Here is a 20,408-nt window from a genome sequence, read left to right as displayed (position 1 = left end):
TTTGTAAAGCGTAAGTCTAACGAAAATAGTTGAACTTTTTGAAGATGTAACTAACGTGGTAAATGATGGAGTGTCTATGGGGGTTATGTGTATATTGACTTCCAGAGGCATTCGTTAAGGTTTAACATCAGAGACTGTTCTCATTTCTGTTGACATGTGGAATTCAAAGCGACCCATTGACATGGGGAGGGAGTTGGTTTGGAGGTAGGAGACAGAGAGTAGGGTTAATGGGTATGTACTCAAATTGACAGGATGTGATTCGTGGTGTCCCCCAGGGATCTGTTTTAATGAGGCAGATAAAGGAATAGAGAGCGGTATATCCAGGTTTGTTGATGACACCAAGTTAGGAGGCACAGTGAGTAGTGTAGATGGGAGCATAAAGTTGTAAAAGGAAATTGATAGATTCAGTGAGTTGGTAAAACTGTGTCAGATGGAGCTTACATAGAATTACATAGAATGTACATCACAGAAACAGGCAATTCGGCCCAACTAGACTATACCGGTGTTTATGCTGCAGACGAGCCTCCTCCAACCCCTCTTCATCGAACTCGATGAGCAAACACGAATATTCCTTTCTCCTCCATGTGTTTATCTCACTTCACCGTAAATGCATCCATGATATTCGCCTTAACTACTCCTTGTGGGAGCGAGCTGCACATTCTAACGCCTCTCTGGATAAATATGTTTCTCTTGAATGCCAGATTGGATTTATTGATGACTATTATATTCATGGCCCTAAGTTCTGACGTCCCCACTCCCAAAAGTACAAACACCTTATCTACATCTGACCTATCAAACCCTTGCATAATCTTAAAGTCCTGTATCAGGTCACCCTCAGCCTTCTCTTTTCGATACAAAAGAGCCCCAGACTGTTCAAAGTTTCAATCTGGGGAAGTGTGAGGCCATCCACTTTGGCCCGAAGCAAGATAAATCAGAGTATTTTCGAAATGGTGAGAAGCCAGGAACTGTGGGTGAGCAGAGATACTTCGGGAAATCAGGAAGAGTTGGCAGACAGGTGCAAAAAATAATTAAAATGGCTGATGGAATGTCGGCCTTTATCTCAAGGGAACTGGAATTCAAAAGGGTGGAAGTTATGTTAGAATTCTATAAACTCTGCTAAGGCCACATTTAGAGTACGGCATTCAGTCCTGGGCACCAGACCTCAGGATGGATATATTGGCCTTGCAGGAGGTGCAGCGCAGAAAGACCAGAATGATACCGGGGCTAAAATGTTTAAATTATGAGGGCAAGTTGCGTGGACAAGGTTTGTATTTCCTCGTGTTTAGAGGATTAAGTGGTGATGTAATTCAGGTGTTGAAGGTGATTCAATGATCCAATGGTGGGTGTGTGAGTTGGTGCTGAATCGGTCCCCTTCAGTGAAGAGAGGGTCAGCGGGCGCCTAACAGACACGGCTCGGAACGGGACTCGCTTCTCTCCGGCGGCAGCGGCTGGTTCAGAGAGATCTCTCTGTCTGTTGCTGTTACTCCGCCTCCCGCACTCTGGGAGAACCGCGGAGCTCGGTCCTCATTTTTCTCTTATGGATCCGGCTCCATCCGTTTACTGTTGACGGGAGTGCGTCTGATACCAAGTCAGTCAGAAGCGGGTGCAAATCACAACATAGGCACAGGCCCAAGGACTGGGGACTGGTTTGATATTGGGTCCTTTTTAAGGGACAGGCTGTAGAATGTTTGTATAATAATAATGATCAGAATTAACTTTGATACAATGAATTTTTTTTCAGTTATTTCCCATTTCCACCCTCACCAGTTTTTTACAGTAACAGGTAACAATGTTTGAGGGATGTGATGTCCAGTGTTGGTGGAATCAGTGTGATTTAACTTGATACATTGAAGAATCTCTTGTCTATCCCAGGCTCTTACCTTAGGTTTAGACCCTCACCTGGTTTAAAATCGGTCACTCACTGATATAAATAAACCAGGAACAATCCCGAAACCTCAGCGGGGATATTTGTTCCGATACTTAGTGACCGGCTCGTTCGACCTGCTCATTTCGTGAACTCGCTGGTGTCTCAGCACGTGTGATGACTGAGTGAATCCCTTCCCACGCACGGAGCAGGTGAACAGTCTCTCAACCAATGGGCATGCGTTGATGTGTCAGCAGTTCATTTCTGCTTTTAAGCTCTTCTCACAGTCACTGCATTAAAAGGTCACTCAATAGTGTGAACAAGTTAATGTTTCAGAAGGTGGGATGATCGAGTGAATCTCTTCCCACACACGGAGCAGGTGAAAAGTCTCTCCCCAGTGTGAGTGCGTCGATGTCTCAGCAGTTCGTTTCTGATTTTAAATCTCTTCCCACAGTCAGAACATTTAAAGGTCTCTCAGTGTGAACTCGCTGGTGTTTCAGCAGGGTGGATGACCAAGCGAATCCCTTCCCACACACGGAGCAGGTGAACGGCCCCTCCCCAGTGTGAGTGCGTTGGTGTGTCAGCAGATTAAATTTGCTTTTAAACCTCTTCTCACAGTCAGAACATTTAAAAGATCTCTCATCAGTGTGAAGTCGCTGGTGTCTCAGCAGGTTGGATGACTGAGTGAATCCCTTCCCACACACGGAGCAGGTGAACGGCCCCTCCCCAGTGTGAACTCGCTGGTGTTTCAGCAGGCTCGATGAATCAGCGAATCCCTTCCCACACACGGAGCAGGTGAACGGCCTCTCCCCAGTGTGAACTCGCTGGTGTTTCAGCAGGTTCGATGAATGAGCGAATCCCTTCCCACACACGGAGCAGGTGAACGGCCTCTCCCCAGTGTGAACTCGCTGGTGTGACAGAAAGTGTGATGACTGAGTGAATCCATTCCCACACACGGAGCAGGTGAACGGCCTCTCCCCAGTGTGAATGCGTTGGTGTTTCAGCAGTTCAATTTTGCTTTTAAAGCTCTTCTCACAGTCAGAACATTTAAAAGGTCTCTCATCAGTGTGAACTCGCTGGTGTGTCAGCAGGTTGGATGACTGAGTGAATCCCTTCCCACACATGGAGCAGGAGAACGGCCTCTCCCCAGTGTGAACTCGCTGGTGTGTCAGCAGGGTGGATGAATGAGCGAATCCCTTCCCACACACTGAGCAAGTGAACGGCCTCTTCCCAGTGTGAACTCGCTGGTGTGACAGAAAGTGTGATGACCGAGCGAATCCCTTCCCACACACGGAGCAGGTGAACGGCCTCTCCCCATTGTGAACTCGCTGGTGTGTCAGCAGGTTGGATGACTGAGTGAATCCCTTCCCACACACGGAGCAGGTGAACGGCCTCTCCCCAGTGTGACTGCGTCGATGAGTTTCCAGCTCTGAAGGGTAACTGAATCCCTTCCCACAGTCCCCACATTTCCACGGTTTCTCCGTGGTCCGGGTGTCCTTGTGTCTCTCCAGGTTGGACGATCAGTTGAAGCCTCGTCCACACACAGAACACGTGTACGGTTTCTCCCCGCTGTGAATGGTGCGATGTTTTTTCTGGCTGTGTAACTGGTTAAAGCTCTTTCCACAGTCAGTGCACTGGAACACTCTCACTCGGGTGTGTGTGTCTCGGTGCTTTTCCACTCACACTGATGTTTGAAATCTTCTCCCACAGATAGAACAGACAAACATTTCTCCTTCCACATTCAAAGGCCGACGATATTCAGGTCCTGATGAATCGAGTGACTCTGTCAGATCTTGACGTGATCTTTGGTTTGACTTTCCCTCTGTAAATCCTCCCCTGTAAAAGGAGTTTATAAAAGTTATCACTGGAAGTACAGGATGGAAATTCAGATCAGATAACTCTACTTTCTATGGAACATTATTTCCTCTCTCATTCCTGAAAGCTGAAAATCCCCTGTCCCACACACTCTCCCTCCTCCCTGTGCTGAAATCCAAACCCATCGCATCATCTTTCAGTGGCCCGAAACCATGAGTGAAAGGGTGAGAGAGTGTGAGAGAGTGAGTGTGAGAGAGAGTGTGAGAGAGAGACAGTGTGAGAGAGAGAGAGAGTGAGTACAGCAGTGGGCTCAGTGTGGAGAATGAAGTGGGGCAGGTGGAGCATATTTCATTGGGGCAGCAGTGATCATAATTTCATTCGGTTTAGAACAGTTATGGAAAAGGACAGGGGACAGTCAAATGTGAAAATTCTTAACTGGATGAGGGCTAATTTCATGAGTTAAAAAGAGATCTTGTCCAGGTGGATTGGAATCAAAAATTGGCAGGCAGAACAGTAATTGAACAGTGGGAGGCCTTCAAGGAGGAGTTGCTTTGGGTACAGAGTAGACAGATTCCCACGAGGAGGAAAGGAACAGCATCCAAAGCTAGAGCTCCCTGGATGACTGAAGATATCGAGATCACCATTTCTCCTTCATTTACAGACGCTCCCTGACCGATCACCATTTCTCCTTCATTTACAGACGCTCCCTGACCGATCACCATTTCTACTTCATTTACAGACGCTCCCTGACCGATCACCATTTCTCCTTCATTTGCAGACGCTCCCTGATTCGATGAGTCACGAGGTTTGACGCTGACACTGCGCATGCTCGGAGGCCGCGGGCCGTGTGTTGAGTTTCGGGTCTGATCTAAACCGGAGCCCCCGGAGTGTAGAGAGAGAGAGGAGAATGTTCACTGTTTGATATTCGGGCCCGGGGCCGCACTCGGGGTTTGTGAAGCCCCCGCCCCCTCCCCCGGGGTTTATTAACCCGCTCCCCCCGCCCATCTCTCACCTGTTGCCGACACGATCTCGGCCTCACTCCCCGCCCGCCGCGCATGCTCAGCTCACACTGCCCGGGTGATTGACGGGAGCTGCGGACCAATAGGAAGAGCGGAGAGGGGCTGGAGGACCGAGCGGGCGGTTGGTCCTCCAACCAATGGGAGTGGGTGAGGGGCGGGACTTGCGGCACCGAGTGGGCGGGGCTGAGCCCGGATCGCCCTCATTGGCTGAAACTCTGCATCAATTTTAAACCTGATTGATGTCAAACTCGAGGGAAAAAACTGGACTTTAATAAAGGACAAAGAGGAGGGAATATTGGAGGGAATAACACAGTGTAGGGATAAAATGGATTAATTCAGGACAGACAGCAGGGAATATTGGAGGGAATAACACAGTGTAGGGATAAAATGGATTAATTCAGGACAGACAGCAGGGAATATTGGAGGGAATAACACAGTGTAGGGATAAAATGGATTAATTCAGGACAGACAGCAGGGATTATTGGAGGGAATAACACAGTGTAGGGATAAAATGGATTAATTCAGGACAGACAGCAGGGAATATTGGAGGGAATAACACAGTGTAGGGATAAAATGGATTAATTCAGGACAGACAGCAGGGATTATTGGAGGGAATAACACAGTGTAGGGATAAAATGGATTAATTCAGGACAGACAGCAGGGATTATTGGAGGGAATAACACAGTGTAGGGATAAAATGGATTAATTCAGGACAGACAGCAGGGAATATTAGAGGGAATAACACAGTGTAGGGATAAAATGGATTAATTCAGGACAGACAGCAGGGATTATTGGAGGGAATAACACAGTGTAGGGATAAAATGGATTAATTCAGGACAGACAGCAGGGAATATTGGAGGAAATAACACAGTGTAGGGATAAAATGGATTAATTCAGGACAGACAGCAGGGAATATTGGAGGAAATAACACAGTGTAGGGATAAAATCATTGAATCTTAGAAGTTACAACATGGAAACAGGCCCTTCGGCCCAACATGTCCATGTCGCCCAGTTTATACCACTAAGCTAGTCCCAATTGCCTGCACTTGGCCCATATCCCTCTATACCCATCTTACCCATGTAATTGTCCAAATGCTTTTTAAAAGACAAAATTGTACCCGCCTCTACTACTGCCTCTGGCAGCTCGTTCCAGACACTCACCACCCTTTGAGTAAAAAATTGCCCCTCTGGACCCTTTTGTATCTCTCCCCTCTCACCTTAAATCGATGTCCCCTCGTTATAGACTCCCCTACCTTTGGGAAAAGATTTTGACTATCTACCTTATCTATGCCCCTCATTATTTTGTAGACTTCTATAAGATCACCCCTTCACCTCCTACTCTCCAGGGAAAAAAGTCCCAGTCTATCTAACCTCTCCCTATCAGTCAAACCATCAAGTCCCAGTAGCATCCTGGTAAATCTTTTCTGCACTCTTTCTAGTTTAATAATATCCTTTCTATAATAGGGTGACCAGAACTGTACACAGTATACCAAGTGTGGCCTTACTAATGTCTTGTACAACTTCAACAAGACATCCCAACTCCTGTATTCAATGTTCTGACCAATGAAACCAAGCATGCCGAATGCCTTCTTCACCACCCTATCCACCTGTGACTCCACTTTCAAGGAGCTATGAACCTGTACTCCTAGATCTCTTTGTTCTTTCACTCTCCCCAACGCCCTACCATTAACGGAGTAGGTCCTGGCCCGATTCGATCTACCAAAATGCATCACCTCACATTTATCTAAATTAAACTCCATCTGCCATTCATCGGCCCACTGGCCCAATTTATCAAGATCCCGTTGCAATCCTAGATAACCTTCTTCACTGTCCACAATGCCACCAATCTTGGTGTTATCTGCAAACTTACTCACCATGCCCCCTAAATTCTCATCCAAATCATTAATATAAATAACAAATAACGGCGGACCCAGCACTGGATTAATTCAGGACAGACAGCAGGGATTATTGGAGGAATTAACACAGTGTAGGGATAAAATGGATAATTCAGGACAGACAGGAGGGATTATTGGAGGAAATAACACCGTGTAGTCATAAAATGGATGAATTCAGAACAGACAGCAGGGAATATTGGAGGAAATAACACAGTGTTGTGATAAAATGGATTAATTCAGGACAAACAGCAGGGATTATTGGAGGAAATAACACAGTGTAGGGATAAAATGGATTAATTCAGGACAAACAGCAGGGATTATTGGAGGAAATAACACAGTGTAGTGATAAAATGGATTAATTCAGGACAGACAGCAGGGATTATTGGAGGAAATAACACAGTGTAGGGATAAAATGGATTAATTCAGGACAGACAGCAGGGATTATTGGAGGAAATAACACAGTGTGGGGATAAAATGCAATGGATGTTGTGAAGATGGATTGTTAAAAAGTGTTTGATAAGATGCCGGACAGGAGGCTTTTTGATCAGATTAAAGCTCACGGTATTATAGGGAGTGGGTCAGTGTGGATGGGAAGTTTGATAAAGGGCAGAGTATTGGTTAATGGATGTTTTTCAGACTGTGGGGATGTGAACAGTGGTGTCCCCCAGGGGCAGTGTTGGGACCATTGCTCTTCTCAATATCGAGCAATGACCTGGGCTTGGGTACAAGGGCATAAGATCAACATTTCCTGACAACACCAAGATAGGGAGCATTAAGAACTGTGAAGAGGAATGTTAGCAACTTCAGTGTGACATTGGAACATTCGGAACAGGAGGAGGCCATTCAGCCCCTCGATCCTGTTCCACCATTCAGTGAGATTGGTGTCAGTGACTGTGGGGTTGGTTTGTATCAAACAGGAGGAGATTGGTGTCAGTGACTGTGGTTTTTTTTTATCAAAGTGGAGGTGATTGATGTCAGTGACTGGATTCAGGAATTGGAATTAGCCATTTAGCCCCACAATCCTGCTCCGCCATTCAATTGGATGAGGACTAATCTGTACCACAACTCCATTTACTCGCCTTTGCTCCATATCATCTTCAGCTGCTTCACCAATGACCTTCCCTTCATCATAAGGTCAGAAATGGGGATGTTCGCTGATGATTGCACAGTGTTCAGTTCCATTCGCAACCCCTCAGATAATGAAGCAGTCCGTGCCCGCATGCAGCAAGACCTGGACAACATCCAGGCTTGGACTGATAAGTGGCAAGTAACATTCGGACGAGATAAGTGCCTGGCAATGACCATCTCCAACAAGAGAGAGTCTAACCACCTCCCCTTGACATTCAACGGCATTACCATCGCTGAATCCACCACCATCAACATCCTGCGGGTCACCATTGACCAGAAACTTAACTGGATCAGCCATATAAATACTGTGGCTCCAAGAGCAGGTCAGAGGCTGGGTATTCTGCGGCGAGTAACTCACCTCCTGACTCCCCAAAACCTTTCCACATCGACAAGGCACAAGTCAGGAGTGTGATGGAATACTCTCCACTTGCCTGGATGAGTGCAGCTCCAACAACACTCAAGAAGCTCGAAACCATCCAGGAAAAAGCAGCCCGATTGATTGGCACCCCATCCACCACCCTAAACATTCACTCCCTTCACCACCGGTGCACAGTGGCTGCAGTGTGTACCATCCACACGATGCACTACAGCAACTCGCCAAGATTTCTTCGACACATATCCCAAACTCGTGATCTCTACCATCTAGAAGGACAAGATGAGCAGGCATATGGGACCAACACCACCTCTCCAATTCACACACCATCCCGACTTGGAAATATATCGCCGTTCCTTCATCGTCGCTGGGTCAAAATCCTGGAACTCCCTTCCTAACAGCACTGTGGGAGAACCTTCACCACACGGACTGCAGCGGTTCAAGAAGGCGGCTCACCACCACCTTCTCGAGGGCAATTAGGGATGGGCAATAAATGCTGGCCTCGCCAACGACGCCCACATCTCATGAACGAATTTTTAAAAAATCCCTTGCAACCCTCACACAACAAAAACCTTTCAATCTCAATGATGAAAATTTCAGTCGAGCCCCAGCATCCACAGCCTTCCAGGGAAGTGAGTTTGTAATTTCCACAACACTTTGTGTCAAAAATTGCTACCTTATTTTGCGCATAAATGACCCAGCTCTAATTTTAATGTTATCAAGAAGGTGGCAGATGGAGTATAATGTGGGGAAATGTGAAATTATTCACTTTGGTAGGAAGAATAGAAAAGCAGAATATTATTTAAAAGATGAGAGATTAAGAATTATTGTTGTTCAGAGGGATTTGGATGTCCTTGTACACGGATCACATAAAGTTAACATGCAGATCCAGCAAGCAATTAGGAAAGCAAATGGTACGTTGGCCTTTATTGCAAGGGGTTTGGAGAATAAGAGTAAGGAAGTCTTGCTGCAATTATATCGGGCTTTGGTGAGGCCACACCTGGAGTACTATGTACAGTTTTGGTCTCCTCACCTGAGGAAGGATATACTTGATTAGAGGGGGTGCAACGAAGGTTCACTAGATTGATTCCTGGGATGAGAGGTTTGTTGCATGAGGAGAGAGTGAGCAGAATGGCCCGACATTGTCTGAAGTTTAGAAGAATGAGAGGTGATCTCATTGAAACGTCAAAAATTCTTGGAGGGCTTGACAGGGTAGATGCTGAGAGGCTGTTTCCCCTGGCTGAAGAGTCTAGAACTAGGGGGCATAGTCTCAGGATAAGGGGTCGGCCATTTAGGACTGAAATGAGGAAATATTTCTTCACTCAGAGGGTTGTCAATCTTTGGAATTCTCTGCCCCAGAGGGCTGTGGATGCTCAGTTGTTAAGTATTTTCAAGAATGAGATCGAGAGATTTTTGGACACCGAGGGAATCAAGGAATCAGGCAGGAAAGTAGAGTGAAGGTAGAAGATCAGCCAAGTTCTTACTGAATGGCAGAGCAGGCTCGAGGGGCCGTATGGCCCACTCCTGCTCCTATTTCTTATGCCCTCTTGTTCTGGATTCCCCTCCAGAAGAAATCATTTCTCTGTATTTACCTTATTGAATCCCTTTATTATTTTAAACACCTCGATGAGATCACATCTCAATGTTCTAAACTCATGGGAATAAAAACCAAGTTTATGCCACCTGTCCTCATAATTTAACCCTTTTAACCCCGGCATCATTCTGGTGAATCTGCACTGTACCTTTTCTAAGGCCGATTTATCTCTCCCTCGGTTCGGTGCCCAGTTCTCCAGGTGGGGTCTGACCAAGGTTCATTACAACTGAAGCATCACTTCTGTATTCCAACCCCACTCGAGATAAAGGTCAACATTCAATTAGACTTGTTGATTATTGTCAAGATTTGTAAGGTATTTGCAAAGGATTCGAGGGGATCTTCGAGTTGGGATGTTTCTTTATTCTGTCCACTCAAGGAGTTTGATAACAGACTTACTCCTTTGAATTTAGTGCTGGATTATTGGGCCGTGATGTGTTTACTTGTTTGTATTTTGTTAAATACATTTGCTGAGTGTATTTAAATTGAAGACGAGATTCCCAGGCCTGATGCTCTATTCACACATCGAAGGTGAGAGAGATGCTGTGGGACACACGATAAGTCCAGCAGCTGAAAGTGATTCACAGACTGGGTTTTGTGTTTAGTGATCCCGGGTACATTACTGATACCTTCCCTGGATCCCAAGGCTGGGAGAGGCACTCGGGAAGGACCGGGGAGCTGGGACTTGGCCATGAAGGTATGAGAACTGAAATAATCTCCAGTGAGAAAGGAGAAAAGGCAGAATAATCGGTAATGAGGATATCAATTAGTCTCTTATCTTGAATTCATCAAGTAATTGACCCATTCTGTTTGAAACAAAGTTGATTTATTTGACATCGATCCAGAATATTGAATTTCAGCCCAGTTATAGCGGTTATTAACATCAGCAGAAACAAATCCCAACTTCCAGAATGATGTTCTGCTGCTGAAACCCTCATCCGTGCCTTTGTTTACCTCCAGACTCGACTATTCCAATGCTCTCCAGGCCCGGCCTTCCACTTTACACCCTCCGTAAACTTGAACCCACAATCTCCAGATCAATAATCAGTCCCATTATTCATTGTGTCACTGGCCCAGGCTGTGGAGAACACGGAGCAGCTCCCACTCCCACAGCACTGCGGTATGAGCAGGTACCGAGTCAGCCTCAGTCATGAGCACTGGAATCCACGAGTCCGGGTGTGTCAAAGGTGCACGGTGAACAATCACCAAAGTGAAACATTTTTGCCGCTTCCCTTCGATACCTCAGCTGGTCGAGCGACAAGACTGTCGTGGAAAATAAGACAAAGTCATCCTTCCGTCATTTGTTCAATTCCTGCTCGAAGGAGAACGCGTGATTTTGCAATAAGCAGCAATTAGTTCAAGGTCGCTCTCTGAACTTTACAGGCACCTCACAGATTAACATGTTGCCATGAAGGCACAGGACGCCTCTTTTCCTTTCTCAAACCTGAAAACTTTCTGTGTCTGCCCAAACAAGGCTGCTCTGCCTCTGCTCACCAGCAGGGAGTGCTTTTGAGCAGCAATACTTCAAAACACTCAGCTCTCGCTTTCAGGCAAAAGAAGTCTTCGATCAGCACCGGACTCCACGAGTCTGAACGTGTCAACAGGCGCACGGTGAACAATCACCAAAGACAGCACTGTTTATCACTTCCCTTCGATAGCTCAGCTGGTAGAGCGGAGGACTGTAGTGAATAAAACAAAATAAAGTCATCCTTAGGTCGCTGGTTCAATTCTGGCTCGAAGGAGTGAGTGTGATTTTGGAATAAGCAGCAATTACCTCAAGGTCACTCTCTGAACTTCACAGGAAGCTCACAGATTAACATGTTGCCACTCAGGCACAGGACACCACTTTTCCTTTCCAAAACCGAAAAGCTTTCTGTGTCTGCCCGAGCACGGCTGTTTCACTCGAGCATTTCCCTCTGCTCACCAGCAGGGAGTGCCTTTGAGCAGCAACACTTCAAATCGCCCTCAATTTCAGGCAAAATGGTCTTCGATCAGTCAGGGCTCTCGCTGCTCCTCGAGCTCGGGCGGCTGTTGCTTTCCGGTGACCTTGTCTTCCTTCCGAAGGCTCGGGCTCTTCTCAGCATCATTCATGATTACTGTGGCTTCCCGTTCTGCTGTTCCTCACTTGCTGATGCTCGATACCGCCGATTGGAGCAAAGTATTTAATATATTCAGGGAGCGGCAACCCAAGGCAAGATTTCTCTGCTGGTCTTGGAGCAGCTTGAAGGCGAGTGTGAGGCAGGAACTGTGAGGGGCGATTTACAAACAGCAAACGAGGAATTAGCTCAACTGGTGGAGCGCTCACTTGGCCTGTGAGAAGTAGCGGGATCGTTGATTATATTCTCCACTCACCGTTTGCCTTGGTGCAATTATACAGAAACAAGAGTGTTGTCAATGAGTCCATCGCCCATGGACTTCCTAAACTTCACTGTGTGTTTGGGTACAGAGAGATCAAGGGGCAGCAAATCTTTTGATGTGCTGCAGTAAGCAAAAGTTCTTGATTTTGCTATGCAGCAAAGATGAAGTGAGAGATGGAAAAAAAGCTTCGTAATCCTTGATGCCTTCTCTGAAGATTGAATTCAAGCCCTTCAGATTATGACACTGATGCACTGCTTGCTGCACTGAGAAGGCACTTACCAGGTATGGAGCCAGGCAGCACCACCAAGTAGGACAGCTTGCAAGGTATTGAAGGCCATAAAATTTTGCATTAAAAAATATCCAAGCCAGGTAGGAATCGAACCTAATGCGTTATCCATTGCACCACTGGCCCAGATTATAACGAATTAGTAGCAGTGGGAGGCAGTGGGCATGGCGGAGGTACTAAATAAATACATTGCATCTGTCTTTCTCAAGGAAGAAGACGCTGCCAGAGTGTCAGTAAAGGAAGATGTTGTGGAGATACTGGATTGGCTAAAAATTTAAAAAGAGGAGGTACTGGAAAGGCTGGCTGTACTTAAAGTAGATACGTCATCTGGTCCGGATGGGATGCATCCTCGGTTGCTGAGGGAAGTAACGGTGGAAATTGCAGAGGTACTGGCAAAAAACCTCCAAACATCCATAGATTTGGGGGTGATGCCAGAGGACTGGAGAATTGCAAATGTTACACCCCTGTTCAAGAAAGGGTGAAAGAAAAAATCCAGCAACTGCTGATCAGTCAATTTAACCTCGGTAGTGGAGAAAGTTCCAGTAACGATAATCCGGGACAGAATTAGCAGTCAATTGGACAAGGATTAGGGAAAGCCAGCACGGATTTGTTAAAGGCAAATCGTGTTTAATTAACTTGATACAGTTTTTTGATGAGGTAACAGAGAGGAGATGAGGGCAATGCAGTTAATGTGGTGTGTATGGACTTCGAAAAGGTGTCAGATAAAGTGCCGTATAATGGGTTTGTCATCAAGATTGAAGCCCATGGAATAAAAGGAGCAGTAGCAGCATGGATACAGAATTGGCTAAATAACAGGAAACAGAGTGTAGTGGTGAACGGTTGTTTTTCGGAATGGAGGGAGGTGTACAGTGGTGTTCCCCAGGGGTCGGTGCTGGGACCACTGCTTTCCTTGATATACATTAATGACTTGGACTTGGGGATACAGGGCACAATTTCCAAATTCTTGCTCCCAAAATGCTCCACTTCACTGTCATCTGCATTAAAATTCATTGGCCAATTATACACCCATTTTGCAAGTTTATTAATGTATTTTGTATTTGGTCGCAATCTTCATCAATATTATCCAAACTCCACCCCACCCCGCCAATCTGGTGTCATCTGTAAATTTTGAAATTGTACTTCCGATTCCCGAGTCCAATTCATTGATGTGAATTGTGAACAGTGGTCCCAGAACCAATCCTTGTGGAGCCCCACTTTCCACCTTATACAGTGTGAGTCGCTACAATTAACCCCACTCTCTGTTTTCGAGCAGTCGTCAAGAGAAACTTCTTTACATAGGGAGTAGGCAGTCTGTGGAATTCACTTCCACGGTTAGTGTTTGGGGCACACAGTTCTGTAATGACAAGTGGTCCTCATGTTTTTATCCAAGACAGGCCTCAGCCCAGTCATTTACTCTAAATGTTGGTGCAATAGTTCAAGCTCAGAGGTGCCAGGTATCGGGAGCAGCAGTAGCTGTAAATAAAATCTAAATGTAAGTAAATACCAATATAGTTCATCTTCATCTATTTCTAGTTTAATAACTTTTGCTGAATGTGGCCCAGGCCAAGTGCCAGGATATCGGGTCAGGTTCACCATAGGAAATGAGTTTGACATCCCTGAGATAGACAATGTGAACCGAATTACCCTCATCCACTAACCCAGCAACTTCTTCAAAAAACTCAAGCAAGTTTGTAAGACACCATTTTCTTTCCCAGAAGCCGTGTTGAGTATCTCGAATGGCTCCTTCTCTTTCCCCGTGATCATAAACAGCATCTCTTAGGATCCCTTCAAGCATCTTCCCTCTGATCGAGGTCACACTGATGGGCCTGTCATTCCCCGGCTCTGATTTGTCCCCTTGAATGAAAATGGGAACTACGTGAGCTCCCTTCCAATCTCAGGGGACAATCCCTGACTCTATTGAGCTGTTGAAGATACAGGCAAGGGGCTCACAGAGCACCCGTCCCATCTCTTTAAACACCCGGGGGTGGATGTCATCTGGACCTGGAGAACAATGCATTTTGAGAGTTCATATTTTATGCAAGATGACATCCCTTTCTATATTCATATTTATGATGTTATTGTTGACAGCACATCCCACAGCTGCAATCTGAGAATCATCCACAGGAGTGTAGACTGATGAGAAATAGTCATTCAACAGCTCTGCCATAGCCCGGGAATCTGTCCTGAACTGTCTTTCAGTGGCCCTAAACCATCTTTAATGGTCTTCTGACTCCTGACGGAGCTGGAAAGACATTTGCTATTATTCTCAGAATTGTGCACCATCTTCTTTTCCAAAGATCTCTGAGCTTCTCTAATGGCTGCTTTTGTCTCCCTCGATTGTGGGTGACATTTGATCCAATTCTCCTGTAAACTGAATTCATCCTGATCCGATCTGGGTTAAATGTAAGACAGTTCGGGGAGTCAGGACTCATTCACCGCTAGACCCACACTGAGAGGTAAAACCCCAGACGGTTCCTTAGTAAGGATTCCTCTGGTACCTCAGCATATCTTTGTCAGCTATCTCACAGTCCACTCCTGGAGGCCCCACTCCCTGAGCCTACAACCTTCAGCAGGGTCAGTGGTGGAGTTCCGCAGTGGGAGTGATCCCAGAGTAACTGTCGGAATCGCCCCCACCCTGTGGATGGTCCGGATCGTGTATTTTGAGTGATCCTGGTGTCTGACACGCACACATCAATAAAACCTGGAATTCTGGAAACACACTGCAGGTCCTTCTTTATCTGGAGATCGAATGACTGTTGTATAATTGTACCAGCAGTTAACAGGCTCCTGTGAACTCCTCCCTCTGCTATTTTGATGCAGACTTTAACCCATTTATTTTAAATGGGTTTATTTTAAATGAGTTAACGCCTGCCTTAAATGGTAGACTCAGGACTGTCACACAAACAGGTTAAATCTTCATAGAATAATGACCACAGTCATTTTTAGACTGGACGCCGCACAGTGAGTTTGCTGTCAGTGAAGAGAGACGAGAAAGACCAAAGTGCCGTTTGCCCCTCTCAGTGTGGCCCTGAAGGACTGTGTCCAGGCTGAAGTTCTGTTTCCACCGGACGATCCTCCCCTCAGATTGTCCTTTCTGAGCTCCAGTCAGGTGATGCTAAACACTCAGGTGGAAAGACCAAAATCTACAACAAGGGTTTAAAACAAAGCTGATTTATTTAACAGATATCCAGAATAATAAACTCCAGCCCAGTTATTAACATCAGCAGAAACAAACCCCAACTGTCAGAATGAACATGGTTCAGTCCTGGATGGGATTAACAGCAGAATCCAACCCCTGCAGTCATATGTGAACTCGCTGGAGTCTCAGCACATGTGATGACTGAGTGAATCCCTTCCCACACACGGAGCAGGTGAACAGTCTCTCAACCAATGGGCATGAGTTGATGTGTCAGCAGTTCGTTTCTGATTTTAAATCTCTTCCCACAGTCAGAACATTTAAAGGTCTCTCAGTGTGAACTTGCTGGTGTGACAGAAGGTGGGATGACCGAGTGAATCTCTTCCCACACACGGTGCAGGAGAACCGCCTCTCCCCAGTGTGAACTCGCTGGTGTGCCAGCAGGGTGAGTGAATCCCTTCCCACACACGGAGCAGATGAACGGCCTGTCCCTAGTGTGGGTGCGTTGGTGTTTCAGCAGATTCCTTTCGCTTTTAAACCTCTTCTCACAGTCAGAACATTTAAAAGGTCTCTCATCAGAGTGAACTCGCTGGTGTGTCAGCAGGGTGGATGACCGAGTGAATCCCTTCCCACACGTGGAGCAGGTGAACGGCCTCTCCCCAGTGTGATTGCATCGATGAGTTTCCAGCCTGGACGGGTAATTGAATCCCTTCCCACACACGGAGCAGGTGAACGGCCTCTCCCCAGTGTGACTGCGTCGATGAGTTTCCAGCCTGGACGGGTAATTGAATCCCTTCCCACAGTCCCCACATTTCCACGGTTTCTCCGTGGTCCGGGTGTCCTTGTGTCTCTCCAGGTTGGACGATCAGTTGAAGCCTCGTCCGCACACAGAACACGTGTACGGTTTCTCCCCGCTGTGAATGGTGTGATGTTTTTTCTGTCTGTGTAACTGATTTAAGCTCTTTCCACAGTCAGTGCGCTGGAACACTCTCACTTGGGTGTGTGTGTCTCAGTGCTTTTCCACTCACACTGATGTTTGAAATCTTCTCCCACAGATAGAACAGACAAACATTTCTCCTTCCACATTCAAAGGCCGATGATATTCAGGTCCTGATGAATCGAGTGACTCTGTCAGATCTTGATGTGATCTTTGGTTTGAGTTTCCCTCTGCAAATCCTCCCCTGTGAAAGGAGTTAAAAAAGTTATCACTGTAAGTACAGGATAGAAATTCAGATCAGACAACTCTACTTTCTATGGAACATTATTTCCTCTCTCATTCCCCAAAGCTGTAAATCCCCGTCCCACACACTCTCCCTCCTCCCTGTGCTGAAAGCCAAACCCATCGCATCATCTTTCAGTGGCCCGAAACCATGAGTGAAAGGGTGAGAGAGGAATGTGAGAGTGAGTGTGAGAGAGTGAGTGTGAGCACAGCCCTGGGCTCCGTGTGGAGAATGAAGTGGGACAGGTGGAGCATGTTTTGGTGAGGCAGCAGTGATCATAATCTCATTAGGTTTAGAACAGTTATGGAAAAGGACAAGGAACAGTCAAATGTGAAAATTCTTAACTGGAGCAGGGCTAATTCCAGTGAGTTGAAAAGGGATCTTGTCCAGGTGGATTGGAATCAAAAATTGGCAGGCAGAACAATAATTGAACAGTGGGAGGCCTTCAAGGAGGAGTGGGTTTGAGTGCAGAGTGGACAGATTCCCACGAGGAGGAAAGCAACGGCCCGCTGGATGACTGAAGACATAGAGATCACCATTTCTCCTTCATTTACAGATTCTCCCTGACCGATCACCATTTCTCTTTCATTTACAGACGCTCCCTGACCGATCACCATTTCTCCATCATTTACAGACGCTCCCCGATCGATCACCATTTCCCCTTCATTTACAGATGCTCCCTGACCGATCACCATTTCTCCTTCATTTACAGACGCTCCCTGACCGATCACCATTTCTCCTTCATTTACAGACGCTCCCTGACCGATCACCATTGCTCCTTCATTTACAGACGCTCCCCGACCGATCACCATTTCTCCTTCATTCATAGACGCTCCCTGACCGATCACCATTTCTCCATCATTTACAGACGCTCCCCGACCGATCACCATTTCTCCTTCCTTTGCAGACGCTCCCTGACCGATCACCATTTCTCCTTCATTTACAGACGCTCCCTGACTGAACACCATTTTTCATTCATTTACAGACGCTCCCTGACCGATCACCATTTATCCTTCATTTATCGACGCTCCCTGACCGATCACCATTTCTCCTTCATTTACAGACGCTCCCTGACCGATCCCCATTTCTCCTTCATTTGCAGACGCTCCCTGACCGATCACCATTTCTCCTTCATTTACAGACGCTCCCTGACCGATCACCATTTCTCCTTCATTTACAGACGCTCCCTGACCGATCCCCATTTCTCCTTCATTTACAGACGCTCCCTGACCGATCCACATTTCTCCTTCATTTGCAGACGCTCCCTGACCGATCACCATTTCTCCTTCATTTACAGACGCTCCCTGACCGATCACCATTTCTCCTTCATTTACAGACGCTCCCTGACCGATCCCCATTTCCCCTTCATTTCCCGGCGGGTAGTGAGGGGGGGATAATGTTCACTGTTTTATATTCGGGTCTGGGCCCGCACTCGGGGTTTGTGAAGCCTGAGCCTGGGCCTGAGCCCGGACCCGGGCCCCGGGGTTTATTGAGCCTCTTGCTCCGATCCTCTGACCTGCACCGAACGCGCTCCTCCCGCAGCCTCGACTGGCCGCGCATGCTCAGGACACACTGCCCGATAATGAGTCACTACTGCGCCTGCGTGCTGGGCTCCACTGATTCAGATAGGGTACAATCTGTACCGCGCTGCATGCTGGGTGATGCAGCCGCCATTGATGATCATAATATCAGGCCGAAAAACAAAGACATTGGAAGCAGGAAGAGCGCGTTTGGACCAAGAATAATAAAATAAACTGAAACCCCAGCGCTTCGAGCCATTAAAACCGGGACAAACACACCGCATAGAAGCCCCCCCCCTCCACCCCGAATTTGCTGAACTCCAGAAAATATTTTTTTCAGTGACTTTTATTAATTTCGTTTTATTAAATTTTGCAACTGAAGGGTTCAATTAATTTTTATTTTCCAAATGCACCTCGGGACCGCCAGTCTCACCATTAACCCCGCCCTGGTGATTATGGAGAGTTCCGGACCAATAGGAGGAGCGGGAATTTTCGGCCTTTCATATAACTCGTGGGGTGTTGCAAGGATCAGTGCTGTGGCCTCAATTATTTTCAATATATACCAATGACTTCGATGGAGGAACAGAGTGTCTTGTGGCCAGATTTGCTGATGATGCAAAGATAGGTGGAAAAGCAAGTTGCAATGAGGACACAAAGTGTCTGTGAAGGGATGTTGCCTGGTTAAGCGAATGGGCAAAAAATTGGCAGATGGAATATAATGTGGGAAAATGTGAAGTCATCCACTTTGGGAGGAAAAAAATATTTTGCTTTATTTATTTGAATGGAGAAATACTACAAAATGCTGCAGCACGGAGGGATCTGGGTTTCCTCGTGCAAGAAAGACAAAATTCAACATACAGGTGCAGCATTCGGAAGGCAAACGGAATATTGGCTTTTATGTCTAGGGGGTTGGAGCATAAAATCAGTGAAGTCATGCTACAAATGTACAGGGTGCTGGTGAGACCACAACTGGAGTACTGCATACAGTTCGAAGGAAGGACATACTTACATTTGTGGCAGTTCAGAGAAGGTTCACGAGGTTGATTCCGGGTATGGAAGGGTTGTCTTATGATGAAAGATTGAACAGGCTGGTTCTATACTCAATGGAGTTTAGATGAATGAGAGGAGATCTTATTGAAACAGACAAGATTCTGAGGAGACTCGATAGCGTAGATGCTGAGAGGATGTTACCCCTCATGGGGGAATCTAAAACTAGGGGGCATAGTCTCAGAATAAGGGGTCACCTGTTTAAGACGGAAATGAGGAGGAATTTCTTCTCCCAGAGCGTCGTGAGTCTTTGGAATTCTTTACCCCAAAAAGCTGTGGAGGCTGAGTCATTGAATACATTCAAGTCTGCGTTAGACAAATTTTTGATCAGCAAGGGAGTCAAAGGATATGGGGAAAGGGCGGGAAAGTGGAGCTGAGGTAAAAATCAAATCAGCCATGATCTCATTAAATGGCGGAGCAGGCTCGAGGGGCCGAATAGCCTACTCCTGCTCCTCTCTCTTATGGTCTTATGGTAAATTGACTGGACGGATGTGCGGACAGTTGGCCCTCCAACCAATCGGAGTGTGTGAGGGGCGGGAGTTGCGCCACTGAATGGGCGGTTCGAAGTCCAGATATCCGTCATTGTCTGAATCATCATTTTTTAAAAATAATTTATCTTAACCTCCAGGAGAAAACTCGACAATTCTGTTGTGGCTTGAAACAGGTGAAACCAGATGAGGTGGAGCAAACATTTCAACATTTGTTCGAAAAACACATTAATTAAGAACAGCCAACATGGATTAATTGAGATATCACAAGTCTACTGATAAAGGGAATGTAGTGGATGTTGTGTTGATGGATTGTGAAAAGGTGTTTGATAAGATGACGGACAGGAGGCTTATTGATAAAATTAATACCCACGGTATTAAAATGATTGGGGCAGTGTGGATAGGAAGTTGTGTAAAGGGCAGAAAACAGAGAGTAGTGGTTAATGGATGTTCTCCAGACTGGAGGGATGTAAACAGTGGTGTTCCCCAGGGTCAGTGTTGGGACCATTGCTCTTCTCAATATAGAGAATGACCTGAGCTTGGGTATGTGGGACACAAGGTGAAAATCTCTAGATGACGCCAAAATTGGCAGCGTGGGGAACTGGGAAGAGGAGTCAGTGACTTCATTGTGACGTCCACAGGTTCGTAAACAGGCAGGTGAAATTTAA

At 46.4% G+C, this 20,408-nt stretch overlaps 1 protein-coding gene and 1 non-coding gene across 2 annotated transcripts in view; one reads left to right on the top strand and one right to left on the bottom strand.

Moving 5' to 3' along the window:
- LOC137310548 (zinc finger protein 271-like) overlaps window positions 1-20,408 on the bottom strand; it is a 342,914-nt gene that overhangs the window by 274,139 nt on the left and 48,367 nt on the right. The window lies entirely within an intron of this gene.
- trnay-gua (transfer RNA tyrosine (anticodon GUA)) lies at window positions 11,334-11,427 on the top strand. Its single transcript has 2 exons — window positions 11,334-11,370; window positions 11,392-11,427. It is a non-coding gene; the product is annotated as a tRNA-Tyr (tRNA).

This window comes from Heptranchias perlo, unplaced genomic scaffold (assembly GCF_035084215.1).
Source record: "Heptranchias perlo isolate sHepPer1 unplaced genomic scaffold, sHepPer1.hap1 HAP1_SCAFFOLD_263, whole genome shotgun sequence".
Classification (NCBI taxonomy): domain Eukaryota; kingdom Metazoa; phylum Chordata; class Chondrichthyes; order Hexanchiformes; family Hexanchidae; genus Heptranchias; species Heptranchias perlo.
Note: the sequence above shows the minus strand (reverse complement) of the source record. Positions and strands in the feature narration are given on the sequence as shown.